The following is a 21828-nucleotide window of genomic DNA, read 5'->3' on the forward strand; positions in this document are numbered from 1 at the left end:
TTGAATTTTTACTTGAAATTGTGTGTCCACTATAAAATGAAATATTTTGAATTTTTTAAACACCTGTGACTTAGAGTGCAGAAAGTAAATCCAGGTGTAACGGGTGAAATCATCAATGAATATAACATAATATCGTAGTCCAGAGAGAGCCATAATTGGGGAAGGGCCTCAGATATCCATATGCACCAGTTCAAACATAAATGATGATTTTATAGTACTTAGAGGAAAATGAATACACTTACTTTTTGAAAGGCAACAAGAAGAACAAGAATAATCTAAATCACATTTATTAAGAGAAATATTCCCTAACATGCCTGAAGAAAAGAGCTGAATCAAATGATCAGAATGTGGATGACCCAAGCGAAAGTGTCAGAGTTTCCACATTTTATTTACCGAACAAATATCCGAGGAAGAGGGAGAGTAGAAACAACGAGCTGGAGTAACGGATGGGTGAAAGTCCAGTACGTATAAATATACATGCCGGCTACCCGTCCCAAGTACCTTTCCCGTTATCAAATCCTGTACAAAATAATAATTTGGAAGAAATATGACTAAGCAGTTATTGGATGTAAGTTGACCAACAGAAATTAAATTTGAGGAGAGTTTAGGGACATGAAACACATCATGAAGGGTAAAATGGCGATGGTTAGAAGGAGAGAAAGTTAAGGAACCAACAGACTGAATTGGTAGTTTAGTGCCATCTGTAGTAGAAATAACTTGATTGCCAGTGTAGGGACGAATATTGCGAAGATGGGATACATCACCAGTCATATGATTTGAAGCACTAGAATTGAAGAACCATGGAGAAGATGCGGTTATATCTGACATACCGGCCGCCCTGCACGATCTGCTGGAGCATCGCAGGAGTTAAAGGTGAGGAAAGACCTTCAACAGAACCAGTGGATGCAGTATCACTAACAGAAGGTTCGGAAGAAGTAGTCACAAAAGTGACAAAAAGATCACGACCACGACCACGGCCACGGCCACGACCTCAACCACCACGTTCACAACCGAATAAAGATGCGTAGGCATGTGAACGACAGTCCTGAAGACCATGACCAGTCATTTAACAATATGTGCACCAATCTTTGCACTGAGCGACGACATCTCCCACTTTGTTACAGCTGCAACAAGTTAAAGGAGTGGAACCACAGTTTGGTGCAAAGGTGGATATAGTAAGTGTCAAGTCAGATAGTCCTTGAGATGTCCTCTGAGAGAGGACCTGCAGTTGTTGTTCCTTGGCTAATAAATCATTAATAACCAAATTCATTGAAGGAGTTGGGCTACGGTTCAGGAGAGCAGCCTTGCAATGCTTAAATTCCGGACGCAGTTTCATAAGAAACTGTCTAACTTGCGCACTCTCGCGCATTGTGTAGAATATTTTAAAGTCATTTGGAAAGTCGGGATCCATTATAGCGATCTCTGTCCAAATTGTAACCATTGAAGAGTAGAAAGATTGAATACTTTTGTCACCCTGAGTAAGGTTAACCAGATCTTATTCCAGACGGTATAACCTAGCCGCATTACTCTATTGATATATTGTCTGGAGATGCTCCCACATAGCCTTAGCAGTGCGATGTGGCGTGAGGCCAATAACTATTGATCGATCGACGGAATCAAGAATTCAGATAATAATCCGTCCATTTTTCATTTCCCAATCAACCATTCTGTTGGCATCGGTAGAAGCGAGGACAGTAACAGATCCATCAATCAGTCCCCACAAACCATGACTCTTGAGAAAACTTTGAAAGTGGATGGCCCCAGAGATTGTAGTTGGTGCCATCGAAACTACATCGTGGGGCCTCTGTACGGGAGTCTTTATCCATAGATAGGACGTGATAAAAAAATGATGTTGAAGAAGAAAGTACCTTGCAGCAAAAGAACAAAAGGGATCAGATGTAGCAAAAGAGCAACAAATCAACAGAGCAGGACGTGCAGCAGTAGGTGTAGCAGTAGATGTTGCAGTAGAGATCGGATGGAGCAGGAGATAATGCAGTAGGGATTGGCTGTAGCAGGAGATAATGCAGCAGGATCGGATGCAGCAGTGATCGAATGCAGTAGGGATCGGAAGCAGCAGAGATCAGACGTGCGCAGGGACGTGCGCAGGTGCGGACACAGGTGTAGCAGGGATCGGACATGCGCAGGGACGTGCGCAGGTGTAGCAGAGATGTGCGGACAGGCTTGGGGAAGATCGGACGAGCGTGGGGAAGGTCGGATCTGACAGGGTAGGGCCGGATCTGACAGGGGAGGAGCCAGATCGAACAGAGGAGGGCCGGATCTGACAAACGATGGGGCTGGTGATGAAGAGATGTCGAATTAGGATCGATATTGATCTGATACCATGTAAACAAACCAAAAACAATGAATACCAAAAACAATGAAGGCTTTAGGGAGAATGATTCTCCTTTTCTTTTCTGTATTTGACAACCCTAAAGGGTTGAATATATAGAGTTTTACAATGACTATACAAGGTAAGGTAATAAATACGAAATCTTCTATACAAGGAATGTGGCCTGTCTAACAATTTTAGTCTTGTTGGAAAGGTAATCAGATAAGCTTATTAAAAAGACTAGAATCATTTCGATCGGACCCCGTTTGACTTGTCGAAAGTACGAATGTTCAGTATATAAAATCAGTTGCCTGTAATTTAACCAATTGTCTTTTTTTGATAATCTTAGGCTCATTGGAAATGTCGCTTGATGAGCTTTTCAATTGAATTGAAATTACTTCGATTAGACCACGCTTGATTAGTCTAAAGTGTGGCCATAGTTTTTACAGTTTTGGCCGTGTAGCAATGCATGGTCTTGCTAAACGGGCCAGATCTTCCTAATCATAACTTGGATTGGAAGAAACTTAAGTTCGTTAGGAGAATCATTTGAACACTTTTCCAATGAATTATAAATCATCTTGATTGGTCAAATCTTTCTCTCAATAATACCATAGCTACTTTGTGTATAAGGATGACTGTACTTTTCTCAATCTTAAAGATATGACCTCTCATGTCTCAACACAACATTATTTGAGAAGATTAAATAGTACAAAGAGTGATACTTGGGTAGAGAGTTCATTTTATTATTTTTCGCACATCAGTTGCTACGCACAAAGAGTTTCTAAGGTTCATTAATTGTTTGCGGGATGTGCCGAGTATACTCCCAGTTCGAGCCGTTTGGATTTTCAATCATTTCTAATTTAGTGTAAGATAATTTATTGAAGTCAAGCTGAAGCTTAAAGAGTGGCTTATCCTTATTTTAGATAGAATGTCTGCAATATGATATTTGTATTTTCCGTATATATAGGCCTGTGTGACTTTATAAACAGGTTAGATGGCATGGTAGGCCCTATAAAGCTTTTAATAGTGGTCATTCAATCACTACTATTTTCTGTAGTGTGGTTTAGTTGAGACTTGGATTTGGCTCATTTTTGAGCTCATGTCCTAAAATGGTCTTAAAAAAATACATGGATAGTGTGGATATAATACATCATGGTCGAGACCATAGATGTTTGCCATGTCAACATAGTTAGGAGATATTAAATACATATGCAAACAAAAAATATATATGCATTTCGAGTTGATTTTCTTAAATTGGGCATATGCCCCGAAATGATAACAAAATGAATAGACAGTAGAGATATAACACATACTTCATGGGAGTTCACGGAAGTTTGCCACATCAGCATAGTGAGGAATTAAAAGGAAACATACATACTTCGTGGTCAAGCCCATAGATGTTTGCCATGTCAACATAGTCAGGAAAGATTAAATACGTACATGACCAAGCATAAAATATGCATGCATTTCGAGTGGATTTTTTAAAACTGGGTTCATGCCCTAAAACGGTCCAAAAAATAAATGAACGTTGTGGATATAACACATGAAGTTCATGGGAGCTGACAGAACTTTTCCACATCGGCATATTGGGGACTAAAAAACAATATAGGTAAATGACCGAACAAAAGTAATCATTACCCATTTATAGCCCTTTCCCATTATAGGAAAACCAAATGGGCCCTAATAGGAAGTCCGTGTCCGAACCTTATTTCCTGAAAATGCAGTAAGTTCCTGTGATGAGATGTCAAGTGAGGCTCACTGTAATGTTTGTTAGAAATCTAACCTCGTCCATTTGTGAAGTCAAACTAGGTGAATCCAAAACTCAAGTGGGCCACACGAGAGGCAACAGTGGAGATTTCGTGACCACTGTTGAAATATTTTTATGGCCACAAAAGTTACATATTAAAATAATTTTTTTTTGTATTTTCACTTCATCCCAATGGGAATTTCTTCATAAACAGTTTGGATGGCATCTAAACATTAAGATGAAGCCCGGGAAAGTTTCAATGGTAAAAAACACTTTCCCCAGTTTTCCCTCTGGTGTGGCCCAATTGAGTTTTGGATAAATTTCATTTTTTATAGCATATCCTGAAATGACCACGCAAAACGGATGAACAGGTGGATTTTTAGCGAACATCACCGTAGGCTCACATGACATCCAGCGTACGAACTTCGTGCGATATGCTTTAGCAGGAAATCTGCGTACATATGAGTACGGATCGTTGCGTTGAAGCACGCATGCGGATTAGCTACTGACTGGTTGAGTAGCAATCTCCCTACTGAAGTGACGTCACTAGGTTTATTAGGCCCCACCATGATGTATGTGTTATATCCACACTATCCATCCATTTCCAGAGACCATTTTAGAGCATGAGCCAAAGATTGAGGCAGATCCAAATATCAAGTGGATCCACCACAGAAAACAGTGGGGATTTAAGGCGTACCATTAAAAACTTATTTGGGCCACACAAGTTTTCGATTAAGCTGATATTTGTGTTTTCCCTTCATCCATGCCCTAAACGCTAAACCCTAAACTCATAAACAGGTTTAAGATCAAATAAGCATCATGGTGGGCCTAGGAATGAATCAACGGTGGGTGTCACTATCTCCATTGTTTTCTATGATGTGGTTGACTTGAGATATGGATCTGCTTCGATTTTTAACTCATGCTCTAAAATGATCTCTCCAAATGAATGGACTGTGTTGATACAGCACACATCATGGTGGGGCTTACAAAATCTGGTGACGTCACTTCAGTAGCGAGATTCGCAACGGAACCAGTCTGTATCAAGCTCCCTCACGTTTTTTTTTTTCGCACTAATGGAGAGAGTTAGCGAGAGAGATGCCGAGCGAGAGGAGGCGGAGAGGATCAACGGTGGTTTTTTTTTTTTTTTACACCAGGAGCATTTACATCTCTGTTTCCTTTTACGGATGAGAGAGAAAAAGAGAGAAAGAGGGTAACGGCGTTTCTGTCGCCGTTTGGAGGAGGGGTGGGGCCCCACATCTTACAACCAATAGCCTCTTTCCACGTTTACTTAGTACCCCTTAAGGCACTGAGTAACTCAGTACACAATCCGATTCCTCACGCGGATCGCCAAGCTGGCAGCCGCGGAGACAGTTTCTTTTTTTAGAAACATGGTTTTTCACAGTCCATGTGCGGTTGGATTTGTGCCCTCAATAGTACACCTCTTCATGTGACATACCCGTGTTTCGTTCTGAATTGACCCATCTACAAGATGGACGGATCAGATCAAGTTCCAAGGTCGGTTGGTGGGCCTCTGATGCAAGAAAACAGGGTCGGTTCATTTGAAACGAACGCTGGCGGGAGATCCTCCCATTCTTGGAAACAATCGGGTCAAGCCCGATTTGACTGAATGTGGAGTCTGGTGCACCGCTGGTGCTCTCGCACTGGTGTACATGCACACCAATATGGGGCCTACCGTGGTGGTTGAGACCAATCCACACCGTTCATTTTTTCCTAGGAGTTTACTTGGGTCCTTAGGCAAATTTTCAAGTAGATTTAAAGTTTCAGGTGGGCTCCACAGATGGATTCGGGTCCTATTTGCTGATTTCCATCAATCTGATGGTCGGATGTTTCCAAAACTTTACCCCAATGGTTAAAAAGGTCCAATGATCCATTTAGATGGCTGAGACACCTATTCCATGAATTTAGAACACTAAATGCTATTATTAGAATAATTCTATTATTATTATTATTATTATTATCATCATTCATATATTGTGTCATATATACTTTATATTATTGCAAATCGTTAACATATATAAATTATATGAATATTAGTAAATGAAGATTAATATATATTATATGTATGTTATTTGTATGGTTATACATGTGTTATGCTTTAAATTTTATATAAGTCGTTAAATTGCTTGAAGTATGTTATTCATTAATGCTTTTAAGTGTCCCCATGCAATCATGGATGGACCCTAACCGTCCCTTTTAGAGTTGGGTGGTTATACCGTGTAGGTAAGCGTCAAATCATCCCGTAGGAAGCTGCGGGCTTAACAAAAGGGTGGATCTTGTGGTCCTTGGATTTAAATCTATAATGTGTGGTTAGATCTGTTTATCAATGAATTTAGAATCCTAAGGATAGGTTATTCGACGACGTGATGGTCCGTCTTGAAGAATAGTGGATGGATAGCATGATATATGGATGGGAACCGTTTTCAACGGTTGGATTTTTTTGACTAGAATGCATGTCAATATTCACTTGAGCTAGGTTTGTACTTACACTACGTAGGGTTACTCGGTAGCACTCGAGTTCCGAAAGTACGAGGTGTTACAATCTACCCCCTTAAGAGAATTTTGTCCCCGAAATTCAGTGCTCGTATTATGATTTGGGACGACGATGATATTCGTGGTGGTTTTAAACTTCATTATTTTCCTATATGTACAAACGTATACCACTAGGTGCCCAAAACTGAGGTCATTACAATCTACCCCCCTTAAAGAGAATTTCGTTCCCAATATTTGATGATGCACATTCCAATTGTTAATGTTACAAGTAGCAGGGTTATCCTAATGGTGTATCCTATCTCATTGACTATTAATGATACTTCCGAACTGTCTAAGATATATTACCAATTTCTTTTCTTTTTTTCTTTCATTGTTCAAGCTAACGCGAATAGATGGTCTTAGTAGGTTTGATTCCGATACACCGATCCTTTGCCTACGCATAGTAAAGGATTCTGGCATTAATTCATATCCTGGAAATTCTCGATCTTCTGTCTGATCAGGGCATTGAGATCATTGAGACTTGCTAGGACTTATAATTTGAGACAAACCGCGTACATAAACATTATTCCATCAATCCATGATCCCGATTGTTCTAGACTTCAGGGAAATAACATGTGTTCTTCTGAATTGACAATGAGAGTGCCCGAAATTTATGTGAATAGACGCAAATGCCCATCACGCTTCCAACGTGCACTCCGATCACCTAATGCACTACTTAAAAGTTTTATAACTAGAATTCCTACGTGGAAATTTGAATTTGAAATTGTCGAGTTCACCTAGGATTTGAAATCTAGCCTCGACATGCTTAGCCTATGGTTGAAATTTTACCTAAATTTTGTATTAACTTTATCTCTAGTTAATTCTAAGCACAAGAATTTCTGAGAATTGTTGTTTCTAATTAACGGAATGTATTAGGGAGTTCAAGTTACACTCCTAACAATTTTTCTTAAGCTTATGTGAGTACTTGGGGTTTAATTTAATATACAATATGGAGAGTAGAGGATTTCCTATAATATCTAAGTTTATTTCATTGTCTCTTACTAAAGAGACGTTTTCGGGAGTTCGACTCCTCAAGTTCATGGAGTGCCAATGTTTACTGTACTTTACGATGAGTAAAGTTGTTCCTAAAAGGTTTAAGTTCGTTCCATCTGTTGATCATCGTGGTAATGTTATTTCTAGCTAAGAGATTTTTAGAAATTGTTCATTTGGAGGTCAAGTATAAGGAATGTCCTTATGTAGTCTTATGTACACCATAATGAGTGTTTGGTACACATTTAATCCCTAAGTTCCACAACTAATTTAGCAGTTTACAAGGGAACTAAGGTTGTATTTCTAAGTTTCAAATAACGGTCCTATTATTTATAGGGGAACCAGAGTTTTTATCTCTAAGTTCAAATGACTAATCTTAGATGTTCAAGGGGCCTAAGTTCATTTCTAGGTCCTACGACTATCCAACAATTCTACAGGGAGCTTAGAACCTCAAGTTTCTATGTTCTCAACTCCCCCTAGCTACAAAGGGATTTCTCATAAGTTCACAGAGTTGTTCTAATGATTTCTAAGGGGACTTAGGTTTTGAATTTCTACATCCTCAAATCATCCTTAACTCAAATGGAACTCCATGCAAGTTTGGGTTACCATCCAAGTCACTTCTAAGGGAACCTAAGTTTGGGTCTCTATATGCTCAATCGTTCTCCTAAGTCCAAGGGAAATTCTCCTAAGTTCGAGTTTCTAATTTCAAGCATCCAAACTTGAGACATTTAAGGTTTGTATAAGTTCATTTCTCAAGGCCAAGTTTGTCCAAACTATACTTTGATACCAACTGTAACGCCCCGTGTTTTCAGGACCCGATTATATGGCCCATTTCCCAAAACCCGAGTGTTAGCTTATAAAGAGCCAAAGTCTACATATATTTTTTTTTTCTTTCATTAGAGCAAGCAGATGAGCGTAGTGTGGACAAATCAGACATAAAGGAAAGTTGTATTATCATTTAAATATACAAGAAGCTGCCCATATTGACTTATACAAACTAATGTCTCCATTCTTACAATACAAAATGAAATAATATTACATGTGAAATAAAGTAAATTTCAACAATCTTGGGATATAAAATCTGTAGCAACCCTATGAACAGCGTCGGCTAGCTCTAAAACTGCATCAACTATTACGATTTGATAGCGTCAATGGCTATCGCAGTGAGGAGCACCCTCTAAGATTGCATACTCATAATTCATAATCCAATACAACACGCAAGTCATGGAAATAGATATATTAAATAGGACATTTCATAATCATGATCATACACTCAAAAATCAAGCCAGTCAACAGAATCTCATCATAAGCAAAACACAATAGCAATCGCAATATAAGGAAATATGTTCATGTAAGCAAATAATCAACCATACGTCTTTCTATTACACCCGAAAATTACATTGTACGTGAACTTCGCAAGACGGCTAGAAAATCGATAAGCGAACTTCAGCTCCACTCAAAAATCATGGTACAAGTGAAATCCATGAGGCAAATAGAAAATTAACCTTCAAACCTCTTCTTCATTCGGAGATCATGTCGTACGTGAACTCCGCAAGATGGCTAGAAAATCGATAAGCTAACTTCAGCTCCACCCGGAAATCATGATACGACTGAACACCGCAGATGAAGAGACAAATAACATACAAACCCTATACCACCCGAAAATCATGTCGTACGTGAATACCGCAAGATGGCTAGAAAATCGATAAGCGAACTTCAGCTTCACCCAAAAATCATGGTACGACTGAACACCGCAAGATGGCTAAGAAAATAAGTATACAACTCTAGACCACCCGAAAATCATATCGTACGTGAACACCGTAAGATGGCTAGAAAATCGATAAACGAACTTCAGCTCCACCCGAAAATCATGGTACAACTGAACACCGTGAGATGGCTAGGAAACAATAGGGTATGCAAACATAACCAACAAGCCAGAAAAGGACACCAATAGACCATCAAAGCCATGAGAACAAATATACGATTCAAGCCACATAGGGCAGATATGCGGTCTGAGCCACGTAAGGCAAGGTGAGATTTAATCCCCATAAGTCAATCATGGACCGCAAGATGGTGAGTTCATGATAGGTTTCATTCATTACATCATTCAATCGTAGATCACAAATGTATAATGTACAACTAAAGATAGCATGTTATCACCAAATCATTTATGTATGCTATGATTAAAAAGATATGTTTGTTATCTACCATAGGAATCAGGCACAACACATTATCATATTCACATGTTTACATGATAAGTTAAGTAATAAAATCAAGTAACTCAGGAGATACTTAATGAAAAGGATTAAGGCATCATCCATTGGTTAATGAATTTAAGTGGGAAGCTTAAAGGGTGAGTCATCACCTTACGTGTCGAGTCGCCCATTAGTATCGCTAGGAAACGCATGTATCATTAGAACCAAATTCTACCATACATTTTAAAGTTATACAGTTAGATCTAACCTTTACACGTTATTCATGGTCAAGGTCTTAGCCTAAGATTTGGATTACCTAAGTTTAGGGTTTTATCCATTAATCAAATCCTAGACTTTAGTTTAGGGTTTGAAACCTAACTCATATAATTCAATTTATAATAATATTAGAATGAGGTAAAAATAATTAATAATTGTCTATTAACAACACTAATCTTATAATCAATATCTTACTAATGACAAAATAAAAATAGCATTAATAATGATAATTGTTAATATCAAGTATCTATAATAACTAATACTAGTAAAATTAACCTACTAATGGTTACCTATATTTAATAATTGCAATAACTATAGTAACGCTAATGATAATGATAATTAATGATAGACTTATAATTGATGACAATAGTTACCATAACACTAATTAATAGATCGTAATATTAATTATAATTTCTAGTCAATAGCATCAAAATAACATTAATTGTTACAACAGCTAGAAAATAATAATGATATTATTAATAATAAGTAACTAATGACGAATTGATTGGTGAAAGGAAATGAAGATTCTTACCTTGTCGACTCATTTCAAGTCGAGTTGGCTCGTTTCAACACAACTGCCAACACCTCACCTTCTCTCTTGGTTCTCTATATTTTCTCTCTTTTTCCTCATCTTTCTACGGCATGACCAGCGAGGTTACCAGGCCCATAGCTTAGCCAATAACTTGCCCTCATTCAAGTAAAATGAGTCAACAGCGAGTTAACTCGGTCCCAACCCGAGTCAACTCAGCAACTCACCTTCTTCTCTTCTTCCTTTTTCTTTTCTACCCACTCAAGCCCACGCGTCCAGCAGGGTTGCTGGAATGAACCAGCCCAACTCGCGGGACAGCGGCCCAGACTCACATGACTCAGCCTGGCCCGCAACTCACCTCTCTTTCTCTTTCTTCCCTCTCGTTTTCTTTTTTTTTTTTTTTTTTCTTTCTTTCATTCTCTCTGTGATCCTCATTCCTCTTCTATCTTCTCTTTTTCTTTTGTTTCTTCCTCTTTCCTTACAACTCTAGTCAGCAAGAACACCAACCCAAACCGAACTCGGTCGGGTCAGTGCAGTGCGACAGGCAGCAACTCGGTGCGGTGTAACAGCTGCAACCCCCCTTCCTTCCTCTTTCTCTCTCATTTCACCACATATTCACCCTCTTTCCTTCTTCTTCTTCACTCTCTCCCTTTGGCCAGCAGCAGCAAGTCCGAACTCAGGCCCAAACCTTACTGAACTCGTCTCGAACTCGGACCGAGTTCGGGTGTGGTGCGTCAGCAGCGGGCAGTAGCTGTCTGCACCATCTCTTTATTTATTTTTTTCTTTTTCTTTCGTCTTCTTTCTTTCTCTCCTTCCCCCTGCTGAAGATCTACTAAGGCTCAGGCTCGACTTGGAATCGGACCGAACCAGGGCAGCTCGGCGAAGAAGACGGTCTGGCCGTCAATGGCAGATTGCCGATCAATGGATCTTTCTCCATTCCGTTTTCACTGGGCATTTGGCATTGGTCCACAGGAGCTCGTGGAGGCTGGAGAACGAAGTTTCAATGGAGTTTGGGTGGTGGGTTCAAGGGAAAGAGGAAACGGCTGGTTTTCTCGAAAAACAGGGGAGAACGGTCGGTTTGGTTTTGTTGTGGGAGAAAACCCTAAACCACGAATGGGGTGGCTGAGATCTCACCGAAAGGAAGGTTGGGATTGAAGGAGAGGAAGTCACGCGGATCGCCAAGCTGGCAGCCGCGGAGACAATTTCTTTTTTTAGAAACATGGTTTTTTACAGTCCGTGTGCGGTTGGATTTGTGCCCTCAGGATTACACCTCTTCATGTAACATACATGGGTTTCATTCTGAATTGACCCATCTACAAGATGGGCGGATCAGATCATGTTCCAAGGTCGTTTGGTGGGCCACTGATGCAAGAAAACAGGGTCGGTTCATTTGAAACGAACGCTCGCGGGAGATCCTCCCATTTTTGGAAACAATCGGGTCAAGCCCGATTTGACTGAAGGTGGAGTCCGGTGCACCGCTGGTGCTCTCGCACTGGTGTACATGCACACCAACTTGGGTCCCACCGTGGTGGTTGCGACCAATCCACACCGTTCATTTGTTCCTAGGAGTTTACTTGGATCCTTAGGAAAATTTTCAGCTAGATATAACTTTTCAGGTGGGCTCCACAGATGGATTCGGGTCCTATTTGCTGATTTTCATCAATCTGATGGTCGGATGTTTCCAAAACTGAACGCCAGTGGTTAAAAAGGTCCAAGGATCCATTTAGATAGCTGGGACACCTGTTCTATGAATTTAGAACACTAAATGCTATTATTAGAATAATTCTATTATTATTATTATTATTATTATCATTCATATATTCTGTCATATATACTTTATATTATCGCACATCGTTAACATATATAAATTATATGAATATTAGTAAATGAAGATTAATATATATTATATGTATGTTATTTGTTTGGTTATACATGTGCTATGCTTTAAATTTTATATAAGTCGTTAAATTGCTTGAAGTATGTTATTAACTGATGCTTTTAAGTGACCTCATGCAATCATGGATGGACCCTAACCATCTCTTTTAGAGTTGGGTAGTTATACCGTGTAGGTAAGCGTCAAATCATCCCGCAGGAAGCTGCATGCTTGACAAAAGGGTGGATCTTGTGGTCCTTGGATTTAAATCTACAATGTGTGGTTAGATCTATTTATCAATGAATTTAGAATCCTAAGGATAGGTTATTCGACGACGTGATGGTCCGTCTCGAAGAATAGTGGATGGATAGCATGATATATGGATGGGAACCGTTTTCAACGGTTGGATTTTTTTAACTGGAATGCATGTCAACATTCACTTGAGCTTGGTTTGTACTTACACTATGTAGGGTTACTCGGTAGCACCCGAGTTCTGAAAGTACGGGGTGTTACATTGATCCACTCCGCAAGCATGGTCCAATGCACGCGTGCCACACTTGATCAGTGTACTACCATACTTTTTAGTATATGTTCACTATCCCCAACTTGACGAATGGCCAGGAACTCCATGTACCACTAGAGGGGTACACGAACCGAGCTAGCTTGGTTAGCTCCCTCGACTCGACTCAAAAAAGCTCGATTGGACTAGGTTCGAAACTGAGTTAGAGCCGAGTCGAGCTGATTTTTTGAGTTCGAAAATGAGTTCGAGCTGGCTCCAGCTCGACTTAACTCGGATCGAGCGCAGCTCGAATCGAACTCAGATTGAACCAGTTCGGTGACTCGGTTACTTTGATATTGATGTTGCTCACCAAGTGTTTGATGAAATGACTCAAAGAAGTGTGGTTATTTGCAAGAAAGGTATATATATGAAACCAACACCCTTTTTTTCTTGATTTTTATGTTTCTTAGAAGGTGTTTGATAAATTACTTGGAAAACCATTGCTGTTGTCTCAAATACAGTAAAATTTTGAAGGTGCAGTCCAGGTGTTTGTAAAAATGTTGCAATGGCGAACTCGGCTCAATCTTGGCTCGAACTCAGCTCAAATTGGCCCAAACTGTTGACCAAACTAAGTCGAGCTGGCCAGTCAAGCTCGAGGACCGAGCCAAGTTCAACCTGAGGTCAGCTAGTGGCCGAGCTGAGTCAAGTTGAGGCCAGATCGACTCAGAACGACTCAATGTACACCCCTATGAACCACCCACGCCGAGTCAAACTGAGGCCAAATCGACTCGGAACGACTTGATGTACACCCCTATGTACCACCCATCCACATCTCTAACTTGTCTTCTACCCACTCACATGAGGAGCTTCTCGTCAAGTCATAACCCTATGGTCAAAAGACTCACGACTTGAATCGACTCGTTCAACCCTAAACCAAACCTGGGCTCACTCGAGTCAAGGTAGACTAGAGAGCTCATGGTATTGAAGTCTATTGAGCGGTTGACTTGGAAAAGTCTCTTAAAATGGTGATCAAGAACCTTAAGGCTTATTTGAGAGCATGGATTCCTAGATTTTCTATAATGATATGCAGTTTGGATTTTTAAAATCTTTAATTTAAAAAATTGAATTTGTTTATTGAATCTTAAAAATTATTATATATTATATTCACAAGACAATGAATATGATAAATTAAATACTTCTATTCTCAAACCATAATTTTAGATCTGCCCATTTGATGTTCTAACATGAGTTGTCACGATAAAGGCTGGTTTGGATACCATCAAATAAGTTACTTTTTCTACTTACAATAGTAGATAAGTTTGGTTTATGATTAGTTATAAGTAACTTATTTACTTAAAATTACTTAATTACTTCAGCTAATTATTACAGCCTTTTTACTTTTTATGAGACGCTAAAAAGAGGCATAGGAAAGATGAAAAAGGAGACACTGATAAATAAATTATTTACCAAACATACTTATTTACTTAATAAGTAAAAACTAAAATAAGTTACTTCAAGCATAAGTAGCTTAACTTACTATCCAAACACCCCCTTACATATATAAAATAAATTTCACGCAGTCATCATGCTTAGCTCCACAAAGCCTTTCCCACGCTAGCTCTAACAATGCAACGCCAACTAGGGCTATATACAACCAATATGGAAGCCATATACAAAGACAAACATAAGAAGATATATGGATGGATTGAATTGACAAAAATGCCATTAAAGCTGCACACATCCCATTTGCAAGGGTAAAATTAGAGCTGTACATGAGCCGAATTGAGCTTGGCCCAGCTTGGCTCAGCTCGGCTAGCAGGCTAACCCAAAATTCAGCCCGATAGCTCATCAAATGGGCACGCGCCTGTGTGAGAGATGCCGTCAGAAAAATGGCACACCGTCCATGTTCAACACTAAAAACAGACCTGATTACTCAAGCAGCCTGATTTTCAGGCCATTTGTGATGGGTCCACAATCATTTGGGATCTCAAACGTACTCCATGGGCACCTGTGCACCAATCATCTTGAAATTTCCCACTTATAATAGGCTCACATGCACAAGTCACTCCTATGCTTCCATCACAGAGGTACTTATGATAGAAAACAGAGAGAAATGCATGATGAGTGGGCCAGCCTAACATTTTTTAGCCTGGTATATACACATCACGGACCACCTGATGAACAGCTAAGATCTTGCACGTGTCCACTGCACTGGCATGTGAGCCCAAGTAACCTCTGCATTCCTCCACAACAGATTTCTTGAAAGGAATGGAAGATTTAAAAGAATAAATACATGAGCATGGAAATTCAATGTCTTAAACAGTCCATATCTTCATGTGTACAGACAATAATTACAGATGCATCTCCTGATGCCAAAGCCTTGTAATTAACAAAGATAGCCATAAAGCTCTGGCCCATCTACATCAGGTTTGCACATAATATCTTCAGATTCATTTCTCCAAAATAGCTGAGAATTCATTCTAGTGGTAGTCTAAAGATATTTAGGTGCATTTTTTTTCAGTCTCCCAGAACCAACACTCATGTGAAAACTCTGTAAACAAAGTCATTCTCGTGGTATGTGGGAAGCTAAAGCCCAGACATGGCAGTTGGAAAGAGCTACCAGCACACCAGATGAATCGTCTGGTCCACATGATCGATGGCTCAATCTCGTCTTGATGAAAATATCCTCAGCAGTCGCATGTTTTGTTCAGGTAGACCAATCTGTGGGCCAAAGTGCTATGTATCAATATCGCACCATGTATCGCATAACGAACTGTAGTCAGAGGGAAGGATAGGGGAAATGTTAAGAAAATTGCAGAATTTTTCAATGGAACTTGAGAGATGTTAAAAGACATTGATTACACACTTAAAACATAAAGAAAAATAAACTAAGGTCTAGTAGTTTTCCATTTTTTTAGGGGACAAAACTCGGCATTATCTGCCATAAGTGATGCAATTACATCAAAATAATTAATATTTTTAATAACACAAATATGTAATGGTCTCCCCATTACATATTTATCGTATTAATGAGAATTATTAATATTCTCAATTTTTTTCAAAAATATTTTTAATTAATAAATATGTGCACTATTTTTAAAAAAATAAAAATATTCAATTATTTAAGAAAATGATATGACTGCATCATTGTCATCATCATCGTTTAAGCCTTATCCCAACTAATTGGGGTTGCAAAAAACTTGTTCATTCCACTCTATCAAGGACCATGTCCTTGGCAATACCATTGGTCAGTCATCAAGTCCTTTCTTACTACCTCCCCCTAGACTTTTCTTAATAATTTATTCACTTCATATATCTATTTAAGTATAAAAATATTTTAAATACATTTTAATTGAAAGATAGCTTTTTTTTTTTCCAAAAAAGAGAGTAGTGAACATGATATGCTGTAACGGCTGTTAAAAGGTCGTAAAGGCCATTACATAAAGGCAACAGCGGCAACCGTTACATGTTATGGGGTTCTGATGGCCATAACAACCATTTCGGAAAAAAAAAAAAAAGGGACCCGTAACAACCTATTACGCCCTCCATAAAGGCCCCATAACGGTCCATTACGGAACCGGTATAGGTTTTTTGGATTTTTTCTTTAAAAAAAAAAAAAAAAAGAAGAAGAAAAAAAAGAAAAAAAGAAACTGTAATGGCCCGTTACAGGCCGTATTGTAAAGGTAATGGTGGTGGCCGTTACGGCCGCCATTACCATTATGGAATACCTTGGTAATTAATCTGTATGACTTAGCAACATATATCTTTTCTACACCAATATTATAATTTAAAGAATGAAAAGGGAGGAAATTCAGATTTCCCCAATTCCTCCATTTTCCTTATTCAAAATTGAAATTTCTTGCTTCAAATCCATGTCAATGCATGAAACTCATGCATATATATGGATTTACACTTCTTTTTTTCTTAATATATATTCAAAAAATGAATTTAAACAACTAAAATAAAATAAAAAATCACCTATTGGGTTCTGACCAGATTCTGCTCTCGGATCATGATTTCTCCACCAAAATCATGTTATGATGAAAAACAACTAACCTGAGTGGAGTTCTCATGACATGCCCAGAAACAATTTCCACCAAAAAATCTGACATTTTTCTTCAATTTCCCACAATATAAGTGTGTATCAGTTTGGACTTTTATAAAGGTGAGATGAACAGTAAATATGTTACATGCAATATGTGTGAGAAAGCGTGTGATGCATGCAATACATTGACCAACTTGGGGGAATTCTGTGAATATACCTGAGTTTTGAATCACACCTGATATTGATAACATCAGTGGATATATCAGCCAATGTCATTGAAACATTGATCATGGGTTGAAGATGCATGTAGTAGGGCTTAGCATTATCTGCGAGTATCACTTTTAGCCTTACAGGAGAAAGGTAGATGTTCCACCAATGCATCCAAAACTGGGTCCACCCAATCTCCAGCATCCATGAGAGAACAGAATCCATTGTGGATTGACTGATTGGATCACCCTTTCAATCTGACCCATTGCACTACAAATGCTGGTTGAAAGAAAAGAGACCTGGTTGGTTATAATTATTTGTTGCATGATACCACCGAGGTTAGGATCATTCAACTAGTATGAATTTTGCAATGTGACCAATTGACAGTGAGGCACACCAGATGGGAAATTGGATAATTGGACCATTCACTCACATGCAATGCTGATGGACAAACAGAATATGCTGTCTTACTGGGATGGTAGATATAAAGAAAAGGAATTATAGGATCCTTTGCGAATCTAAATGGGAATGGTGTCAAAATGAGATTCCACAAAAATCTCCCTAATCAAAGGTTCTAGGAAAATGGCCAAGGATTGGAGGTCATCATCCATTTGCTGCAGGTCCCACAAGACCTGCAGCCCGAATCGCTAAACCATGAAAATTGCTTGGCACAAAACGAGTGCACCATGAAATTATTCACTTTTTCATGCATCAACAGTATAAATCCCTCTAAAAAACGTATCCAAGACTCCTGTTAACTATCTCAGTCAGTTAAGCTATAGAGTATCCATGACTCAAGAGCCTTAATTTTGCAAACTGCCCCCAGCTCATTGATATAAAATGTTAATAGTGTTTTCTGTTACAGTTTTCGAAACGTAGCATAATCTAAATAATTTTGAAATTTTCCAGATTTTAATTAATCCTAATTCTACGAATCCCCATGTAGATATCATCTAGTTTCTATGAAGAAAAACCAAAAGAAAGGCTACAATTTGGTTGTAGATTGCCGCCAGTCACTTTTATGTAAATTGTTGCAGTCAATCCTTTAATCAAGAAGGCTTTCACCCAGATCTATCCTAGATAAGAGAGAAGAAGAGCCAACACCCCACTCCCTAGAGCAGGGCTAGGGCAGCACGCGAGAGCCGTCCAAAATGGACCCTGCGCGTGGATGTGTGGATGGAATCAAAAGTAGAGAGAACATTGATTCTCTCTCTTCACTTTCTCTTTCTCGCTTTTCACTCTCAATGCTCTATACCATGAGGTTGGAACATCAAGAGCTCTCTCTCCAATCCCCTCTAGCATAGGATCTGTTTATAAGAAGGAATTTGACTTACAGTGACAGACCAGTACGGTGCTCCACCACCATGTAGACTTTGGAATGCCCTGTGCCCTATTGCATATAAAGTTTATAATCTTGCCTAACAATGTACCTAAATTAACCCAATCCCTCCACTTATCATTGTCATCCACCCTTGATCTAATACCCATGCAAACCAAGTGGTGGACCATAAGATCTCAACTGTAGGAATTACCATAAAGTGCGATTAAACTTTTTAGTAGTTAAAACAAAATATCAATGGTTAAAAACATTTTAAAAACCATTTAAAACCTTTTTGAGTGTTGGCACCAATGAAAAACCACTCCATGGATGGTCCGATCTACCAAATCTTAGTCATAAGAATGTTCCTAGGTACAATGGATCCCTTATTGGATAATATGGTCATTAACCGTATCCTAATGCATAAACCCAACAACACCCACATATGAGCCACTAAAATTGACTTCCCAAGGTGGGCCAAAGTATATTACATCAGGAACTTGAACTCCAAATACGTCCTTACGTCTAAGGATTAGCCAAAGCTAGTACATACATGAGTCAATCTAGACCAAGTATAATGGGTCTCCCAATCCAGAGACTTGAAGTGATCCTCCAATGCAACTATCCAACAGGTCTAATAACAAGATCCCATATCCAAGAATACTAACACTCCCAAGTGGGATAGGATAAAGGCACCGACTCGTCGTTAAACCCATTGGTAGAGACCTTCCATCTCGATTGACATTGGTTGCCTCACCCAGGATGACCACATAAAACAACCATAGGTTCGTCCTAAAACCTGCTAGGTAGTTACGGAACACATCTTGTAACGCCTTGAAAATCGGGGGTCGAGAAGGAGCCCAACTCCCGAGTTTCAATACATCACTTACGTAACATGGATAATGATGATTAAATGTTGTCTGTATTAGTGCCTTAAACATGAATGGGATTATGCCAAATCGGCATATCATACTCCAGAGATAATTAAATTACGCAAGCGGAAGGCTGTGATAGATATATAAGATATATAAACTGTTATAAGTCTCCAGAGTGTGAACATGTCACCAAGTCAAATATATACATGTATACTCAAAAACTGAACAAAATGAATATACATGGGTGTTCCAAAAGTGCAAAATGACAAGTGTAATGACGTCTATTCAGCATCCCTGTAACCTCGTCGATCAGAACATGGTCTACGTAGACCCGCTTGAATACTGCATGAATGAGAATGCCTCCTCATCATCCTCAAAGTCCGGCTCCGCTTCGTAAGCATTGCTATCATCTGCAACTATAACAGGGTCTGGTTGGTGTTTAAAGCACCGTCCCAGAACGTGGGAGTGAGTGATCAACTCAGTGGAGCTATAAAGCAAAGGTTAACATGTTATCAATTCAATCAAGCAGTAATGATAAAGCAGTATAACACTCATTCCTAAGTACTCTGGTTAATGCAAGGATGATATGCGATAATGATGTATGCCCTCGCCTACACTCCCTCTTGCTACAACATCTCACTATCGCGTCATGCAACACTCACGTTGTGCTCAACTCCAACGCCAAAGGCACATGTAATGTGGTGCATGTGCGTGATTAGTCAAATTCTTTATTAAGCATATTCATATAGCAGAATTGGGAAACTAAGGTACCTCCCTTATATCAATTCCCAAACAATGATCCATTCAAGGGTCGTCAGTCCTAGCTAATCACATACGATATTACGGTTCTAGGTTGCTACAAAGGGCTCGTCACCTGATCAGTGTAGGCCTAGTTTATACTCTAGTTGCTACGGAAGGCTTGTCGCCTCAACGTAGTCTCAGAGTACGCTTAATGTCACTACAAAGGGCTCGTCACCTGATCAGTGTTAACAGCTCGAATACAGTATCCCATACAACCGTATTCAGCTCACGAGACGGTGTTGCTCACTGGTCACTACCGGGAGGCTCGTCGCCCCAGAGTAGACCGACAGCTCGACCACGGTGTCGCATACCACCATGTCCGGCTCATGAGTCTTAGCGGATAAAGGTACCAAGGTTAATGGGGTTTCCACTAGTGAGTTTGGTACCTTATGTTCAAGCAGTAGCATCTATACATGGTGAACATACATTGGGCCAATCGGGTTACTTGACAAGCTCGACTGGTATGAGCATACGTTGAATTGATCGACATGGAGCGCGTAAGTACTCCGTGTGACCTAATCACTGTCGACAACCGAAGTACGGCTCGGGTTCATCGAACACTTTCTGTGTGACAAAAACAACCTCAGCCACCAAATCAGGGCCTGTTACCAATTGCCTGGAGTCCCAACCACGTTCAATTACAAGAAGTAATCACATGGGATAATCAAAGCAGTAATGAATAAATAATTCAAATCCTATAGTCATTGGAGCATATTATGGAATACAACTTAAACATGAATTTACACGTATGCATTCCATAAATAAAACAGACACTATAATATACGGTACATGGAGGAAACCATACACATAGTTAAGGTAGTTGGGAAGCATATCTCAACACCCATATAAATTACAATTTATTAACTACTTACTCATTCATACATTTTTACAAACACTTAGACTACACATTCCAACATATCTGACGTATGTTGGTGATATTACGTATTAGGGCAAATCCTTTCGCCAAGGAGTTGTCGCATATACAACAAGCACATAACCACGACAGATAATCATGGCAAGCACAAATCTAAATTCCCTGACAATACAAATATCTCCACATCCACATGAAATACACTATACTCAATATAGTTCATATATATACGTAAAGTGAAACAGACATCGCATTTGACATGTGAAATGGCACCCACGGCAGTTATAAATCATTAATTGGCATTGAAAGCCTTGAAAACCATAACCTAAACATATATAGTCCACACCTTACACCAGTAAACGCATAACGAATTCAGTTTAGACACTAAGTCTTTGTCAACAGCGAATTGGCAACCTATAACATGAATTAGGTTAGCTATTTCATAACTAACACTATTTGAAACCCTAAAATAGATTAGGGTTAGGTTTTCTTACCCAAGTACGTAGTTGGAATCTCCGAAAAAGCGATGCAGGTGTGGTGGTTAAGCACGTGGAGTGATGGGATTGAATCCCAGGAAGAAAAGTCGGCTCCCTCTCTCGTTTTCTCTCTCTTTCCTTCTCTTTTCTCTCCTCTCTCTTAGGGTTTTCCAAATTCGTATGGAATGACAGAGAGAGGGTTTAAGGCACTTATATAGGCCCAGAACTGATGGGAATGGCCCCAGGG

General features: G+C 39.3%; 1 protein-coding gene across 2 annotated transcripts in view; it reads right to left on the reverse strand.

Moving 5' to 3' along the window:
* Positions 1 to 15228: 15228 nt before the first annotated feature.
* LOC131258182 (uncharacterized) overlaps positions 15229 to 21828 on the reverse strand; it is a 67400-nt gene continuing 60800 nt past the window's right edge. For both annotated transcript variants that reach the window (XM_058259297.1, XM_058259296.1), the window contains exon 4: positions 15229 to 15761. The gene's annotated coding sequence lies outside the window, so the exon portion shown is untranslated. The remainder of the gene's footprint in view (positions 15762 to 21828) is intronic.

This window comes from Magnolia sinica, chromosome 10 (genome assembly GCF_029962835.1).
Source record: "Magnolia sinica isolate HGM2019 chromosome 10, MsV1, whole genome shotgun sequence".
NCBI lineage: Eukaryota > Viridiplantae > Streptophyta > Magnoliopsida > Magnoliales > Magnoliaceae > Magnolia > Magnolia sinica.